This window comes from Helianthus annuus, chromosome 12 (assembly GCF_002127325.2).
Source record: "Helianthus annuus cultivar XRQ/B chromosome 12, HanXRQr2.0-SUNRISE, whole genome shotgun sequence".
NCBI classification, from domain to species: Eukaryota; Viridiplantae; Streptophyta; class Magnoliopsida; order Asterales; family Asteraceae; genus Helianthus; species Helianthus annuus.
In genome coordinates, this window is record NC_035444.2 from 24,697,863 (window position 1) to 24,705,582 (window position 7,720).

Sequence of the window (7,720 nt, forward strand, 5' to 3'; positions counted from 1 at the left end):
CTTTGTGAGACACAATTCAATACAACAGTAAAGACATTTTGATACCATGGAGTTTTAGATGATATACATAATTGCATCACTTAGAATATTAGAATTTTTTTTGTTGAACTTCACATGACTACTTAGGGTGGAGTGAGTGGTCATCAAATAGTCAGTATTTATTTTCTAATCAATAATATCATGTCATGTCAAGTCTCCACTTTACTCCTCATTTTGCACTCAATCACTAGCAATGGTCAAATACATGGAGAGTGGTAAACAATTTAAAAAAAAAGATAAATTTGTGATTGGTTGGAAATGATTGGGACCCACCATTAACCCTCTCTCCCTCCCACCTCTCTCCTCTTACCCACTCGGTGAATACCCACCGATTTTGTCCCTCACCATTCACCGAATTGCAGGCACCGAAGGGGTGGCATCCCTTTGCCGCGCGGCAACCTCCTATCCCCGCTCCACTCACTGAACCCACTCCGCCCACCCTTAAAACGGTTGGTAAGTATTTTTTTTTCTTAACTTTTATATCTTGCTAGAAAATACAATAATGCAACTATATGTAAGTGTAGGTTGTAGTATGGTCATTACAAGACTGTAAATATAATCTTTTCCTTGTGTTTAATATCTAAGATAAGTTTTTATCATTTTCACTTAAAAGATTTTATGTTGGATTCATCTTGATATTCGATATTTAAAGTAGGGATGTGTTAAACCCCAACTAAGGGTTATGATTTGAAATCCTTTTGTTGATGGGCATCAAATGGAGGGACCAAGAAACAACACAACATAAGGAGGTGGACCACATATAAAGTAAGGTACGGGTACCACCATAGATGGCATATGTTGGACCTAATCATGCATGCCCATGTTTTCCTTTTCTTATGTTTGGTCAATGATCAACCATGGTGTGTGAATACTTTTTCTTCATTTTTATTCTAAAGTTACCTTCTTACCCTTTTAATTATTATTATTTACAAAAATTAATCATTATACATACCCCTTGTAAGAACAACCTTGAGATATGAAAAAAACTTGAACCAGGTGAGGAAACTAAAAGCTAACATATTTATTTAGATCATACTAGGTTTATGTATAGAACCGGTATAAATTAAATATTCCACAAGCAGAGATTGTACAAGATAATCCCCAACCTAATTGTATGAAATCGACACCAAACTTGTTTACCTCTACCGTATGTATTAACTGACCTGTTGGAAGAGAGATCTACATTTCGACCAGCCGACATTCTAGTCTTTAGATGGATAGGAGGAAAACATGCCTGTGTGGATCTAACAGGGGTTTCCCGCTTGTGGGGGCTTAGGGGGTAGTGCTTTCACGGTGGGTTAGACTGCTTTAAAGGCTGCGTCGGGTAAAGTGACCAAACACGAGAAAGCGTGCCTTGACAACCAGCACATGTTTATCTCGTTTGCTTTTGATACTTTTGGTTTTCTGGCGCCAGAGACCGTGGACCTACTTAGTCGAGTTCAAAGGGTCATGCATAGTAATGTTATGACTCCGAGATCTATGGACGTAGTTTTTAAAAGACTTAGTTTTGCTATTCAAAAATGGGTAGCGGCGCAGCTTGTTGCCCGTTTACCAACTATCTCGATGTAAATTCGTAACGTATATATATATATATATATATATATATATAGGGTAGGGTTCATGCGAGAACCACCTTTATTGCGAGAACCACAAGAACCAATGTGAACACATGGCATTATTGTAAATACATAATAAAAATTAAATCAGCTGCCTCTCCTCCTCCTGGACTTCAAACATTAGATTAAACCATCATTTATATTCACTTCACATCCATTCATCATCTCAGATCCAATCTCTACACAATTCATTAGCTCAGTTCACGTCACACTCCAAATCCCCCAAAATTCATCATCTCGATCTTATAATTCATCATGTATTCGTCATCAAAATTAGTATATATCAGTGCATTAACAACATAATCACCGATTGCACATTTGTATTCCAGTCTAAATTAGGGCAAAACGATCGTAATGCACAGATAGGGATAATCGGAAGAACACAAGTCATCCAACGGACTATCGATCCTCTGTTGCACCGTTCCGTGAAATTGTAAGTTCATACACCTTGTTTTGTACTCGTATATGATAAAACAACTATCAACAGTCGATTCAGACATGTTATTGTGTGGTTATTACATTTAAACAGTTGTTTCATAAATGAATTATTGAAAATCGTTGTATATATATGATTTTTGAGTGAACATAAGGGCTAATGTTGTGATGAACTATGTGTAATGTGATTCTGATGTGTTGTTTTCTGTATTTTTTTTATTAAAGAATGCTGTTATATGCATAATGTTGGACATGATTGGCAACACGGAAGTTGATTTGGTAACTGATAGGGTTTTAGTACTGAATTATGACTGTCGACAAGTTATGTGGTGTTAATGCACATGTGCATTAACACGACAGAATAGGCTTATACAGAAAAGACAGAATAGGCTTATACGAAACAGGATAATAAGATAATTTTATGATATATATACAGTTAATGCAGATTTTTAAGTGAACAGAAGGGCTAATGTTGTGATGAACTATGTGTAATGTGATTCTGATGTGTTGTTTTATGTATTTTTTTTATTAAATAATGATGTTATATGCATAATGTTGGATATGATTGGCAACACGGAAGTTGATTTGGTAAGTGATAGGGTTTTAGTACTGAATTATGACTGTCGACAAGTTATGTGGTGTTAATGCACATGTACATTAACACGACAGAATAGGCTTATACAGAAAAGACAGAATAGGCTTATACGAAATAGGATAATAAGATAATTTTATGATATATACAGTTAATGCACATGTGCATTAACACGACATAACAGGCTTATACATAATAGGTTTATACGGAACATGAATAAACTAATGTTATGTTCTATACAGTTATGCACATGTGCAAAGTTTGACAAATTACGATTACACTGAATAAGATAATGAGGTGTGTGATACATAGTTATGCACATGTGCATAAAACGTAATAGTATGTTAACGTGTACAAAAATTTGAATAGGATTCACTTAATAAATCAATATAATAAGGTGATTTTGTGTTTTATATAGTTATGCACGTATGCATAAATTGTCATAGTTTGTTAATATGCACATTAATTTGAATACATATCTCAATTATTTATTCATAAATGATATATAATTTGTATGTATTGTTATTTTGGTGTTGTTTTTTGTTATGACATACAGTTATGTAGTAATATTATTATGTAATCAATTATATTATGAAGTTATATGAACCTGTAACTCATGGTTGAATATGATAATAAGGTAGCATTGGGTGACATACAGTTATGCACATGTGCATAATTTGATAGAATAGGTTAATAAGGTCATTCATATTGATGTACATGTGCATAGTTTATCATAGTATGCTAACAAGGCCAGTCATGTTAATGCACATGTGCATAATTATGCACAAAACCCGGTTCCCAAATATATTTAGAATGGAACAAGAGAAACGACGACTAGTGGTGGACCAGTACAATCAGGATAATATAAACTTTATGGGGGTTTGGAATTTGTCGAGAAACCCAAGCTCTACCGAATAATTACTGTAATGGCACGAGTTGATCGGGCTCCTCGATAATGTCACTTTGTCCGATGGCAAAGATGGTTGGGAATGGTTGGGAGGTAATGACTCTGATTTTTCAGTCAATGCTGTCAAGAACTTCCTGTATAGCGGCTCCGATTTCAGCAGCAGGCACGTTGTGAAATGGTCGAAATGGGTCCCAAAAATGCAATATTTTTGTTTGGAGGGAGGTTTTAGATCGCATTCCACGCTAACTTCACTCTGGGATCGGAACTGTTGGGGCAGAGACGTGAAATGTTGTCTGTGTGAAGATGGCGATGGAACAGCTAAATGGAACAACTGAACACCTTCTTTGTTCGTGCAGGGTAGCGTAAACTGTCTGGTATCATATCAGTCAGTGGTGCAAGGTGAGTCCTTTTATTTTGTTTTCAGCTAAAGATATCGTAATTACCTCTGTGTAACACCACGTAAAAACGTGTCCAGTTATATATAGACACGTGTCCCGAACCTTAAACGAGTGTATTCTCGTGAAGGACTTAAAAGGTCAAGATGCCCAAACTTGAGCCTCTGATTGACACTTCGTGGAAAATTTGTTCTTAATCGAAAGGTTAATTGAATACATGAAGCCATTTCGTGTATACATATGAAAAATGAGGCTACGGGAATTAAACATGTCAACATGTTAAGTTTACCTCTGAATGACATTTATGGATAATTCCCGAAAGCTTTACAAATTATATTGACACGTTGATAAATGGCTATTAGGGAGGTTAAACCTCGGCTACTAATAATAGTTCATAATTCAATTCAAGAATTTGAAGTTCATGTGAAAAGCCGACAAACCTTCATGTTTGGACAACTTCTTTAAGTACAAGGAAACACAATTGCATGGCATTGTTATTGGGCATTCAGAACTGGTTATATGGACTATTATACTGAATTATGGGACAAGATTCGGACAGTAGAAATGCATGGTGAAGTGTATAAAAGTTATAAAATTTTTGTCCTCTGGTCAACGGTTACGGACCATATGGCCCTAAGCTTACGGTCCGTAAGGTGGTAACTGGGCGTTGCAAATTAAGTTCGGTTACGGACCGCAAACGTTTTGACTTACGGTCCATAAGAGCTGGATACGGACCGCAAGACTTCCAGCTTACGGTCCGTAAGATCGTCGCTGGGCAGAAATTTTGGACAGATGTATGTTAAGCTGTTAAACCGACTTAAGCATGTAAATCCCAATACCATGGATTGTTGGACGATAAAAATAAACCACTAGGACACCTGGGGTGATCCTAGGGCCTTCCATAACAGCTGGGATTGATCCAAGAGCTAATGATCAAGTATAAATAGGACCATTGGGTTGAACTCTCATACCACAATTGCAAACACTTCACTTGTGGACTTGCTCTGGAGCTCTCAGCAGTAACAAGTGGACTTGAAGTGTAGAAAAGATTGCTAGGACCATTAGTAAGCTTCTAATTACTCCTTTAAGTTGTTTAATTAGTTTAATTACTTAAAAGTCAAACTTAATGTATAATTAGTTTGACTTTCGTTTTAATTACATGTGGCTTAACCACTGATCAAATTGAAAGTGGTTATGAAACCACATTAGTATAGGTGATTAACCCCTAAAAGGGTGTCCCCTATTTATCTTGTTTGACTAGTTAAATGTCGGGTCAAAGTAGTTTGACAAAAAGTCAAACTGGACAGAATTGACTAAAATGATTAAAATTAATAAACCTGATGTTCTAAATTATAATATAACATTCTAATGACTCGGTAATGACTATATAAACATGTTTTATCAGTCCTAATCCGACAATTAATCATATAAGGGCAGATTATAACCGAAAGTCGCAAAAGCTTGACTTTTGCTATGACTTTCAGTTTTGACCCATTCAAACTTATTTCTTCCATGTTTTAAGCTTCCTTTAGGACCATATTACATTGTAGTATAACTCTCTGAAGTTATGTTGCATGGTGCCTAATCGTTTGTAATTTATGCTCTTGATCGTAATTATGCTCATTAATGCCTAAAACGCCCTTTTTGCATAAAACCGAGACTTTTAGCAATGTGAATGAACTAAAACCTTTGCTACTGATATTTAGACATGTCCCGAAAATTTGACATCAGTTTGAGGTCTAGAATGGGAGTTATGCTCAATAGCGTAATTAAGGGAGTTCTTAGTAATTAGAAAGCGTAATTAGCATAAGGCCCATCTAAACCCGATTTTTGTCACCAAACTTTTTATCTACTGATGTTAAATAATATTTTGGGATTTTTAAAGATTTTTATTTATTTTTAAGCTGAACTTAACATAGGATTATAACCTAGTTTCGGTAATTACCGATTTTACCCTTTTCGTGCATAAAATGAGTTTTATATAACTTTTTGAAGCCAAACTTTTTGCTACTGATCATAAATGATAAATGTATTATTTTGAGCCTTATAAACTGACCAAAATATCAGATTTCCTATTTTTATCATATTAGCCCCTTTAAATCGCATATTTAGCGTTTTTAGCACCTAGTTTGGGTCAAAACTATATTTATCATTTAAAACTCATAACCTACTGATGTTTTAAACTAATTTACATAATATTACAGAAAGCTAATGTTTTAAACTCAGAAATCTATTTTTAACCCTTAAAAGCCTATGCAAAATTTCAAAATACCTTTATGGGACCTATTTTGGTTTAAATTGTTTTTGGGCATAAATGTTGATATACTTCTGATATATTAACACATTATGAGCATAATAATGATTAAGACCTGTTTTTAGCTTGTCCGGTTACCCGTTACGCATGTACGCGTTCGGATCGTGTTACGTGACTAGTTTACGTAAAATAGCCGAAACGGGCTTAACCTTGTCGTTAAAACCTCATTTTCCAGAATGTGTTTAGTTTACCCATATTATATAAGTATTCAAGCTTGTCGGGTCTAAATCACATTCTATCCCGGTTTCCGTTTAATCTACCGGTTAGGTCCGTAAGGTTTCTTTCTAGCTAGTCGGTCTAAGTCTCTGACTTAAGTAAAGACCCATTAGCATCCTAATAGATAATTAAACCTTCTATACAGATTTATAGCTTCCGGTAAAAAGTATCTTTCAAGAACTTTAGGAATTTACTGCTACAACAGGTAAATACTTTTAACTTATTTTCCCTATACGGGCTTGGGATACGGTATATTAATACCGCTTGGTCGGGTATGGGATTATTATGTCGGATTGTGATTTAATAAATCCGCATAACCCGTTTTAATCTGTATTGTTTGATAACATAAACATTTGGGGGTTAACGACCGTGTCCTGGATATCCTTGGCTCATTTAAGTTATTAATGGCCACGACCTATGCACGGGGTGCAGGCATGCACCTGACAGATGCAAATGCTAAATATTAATTTACCCACAAGTTGTGGATAACTCCTCTGTGGGTTCTATAAGTGGTGAGTCAGTTAATCAAGTCCGGCTTATAAACCGGCCCCACATGTATGACAAACATGTAAAACTGTATACAAGATTTTAATAAGATTGTCCCAAGTTATAAAGGATTTGTGCCTTGTGCATTTAAACCAATTTTCTTAATCGCTTTCAAAACGAGTCAGTTAAATTGTATTTACCAGTGTATACTAACGTATTTTCCTAAAGATTGAATTGACAGGTACTTATCGAAATAGGCTGGAGCTATAGGGTGTTGTAGAGGATCTTGCAAATCCCATAGATACCTGAAGTCTGTAGTTTTTTGTTTCTTTGTACTTTATGATCCGCCTGTGGATTTTATTACATTCCAGTCTGTATTATTCTTGTACTCGAACATCGACAGACAGTATGGTTTGTAATAGTTTATTTACCAGCCTTCCGCTGTGCTATATGTTTGTGTATGTTGACAATGATGATATCAACTACGTCACGATACTCCCCACCGGGCCCACCGGTAATACGTGGAATTATTGGGGTGTGATACTCTGAGTTTTACCATCTGGATAGAGAAGTGAAATAAGCTTTATATGGCATTATGTTCGTGACAAATTGGTGTATATGGTTAGCCAGGAACAATAAAAGGTTCCCGGAGATATTATCCGTAATATTAAGTCCGTCGGTTTTTATGGTATAAGAATCGGTCCAAAAATAGGTCCGTGA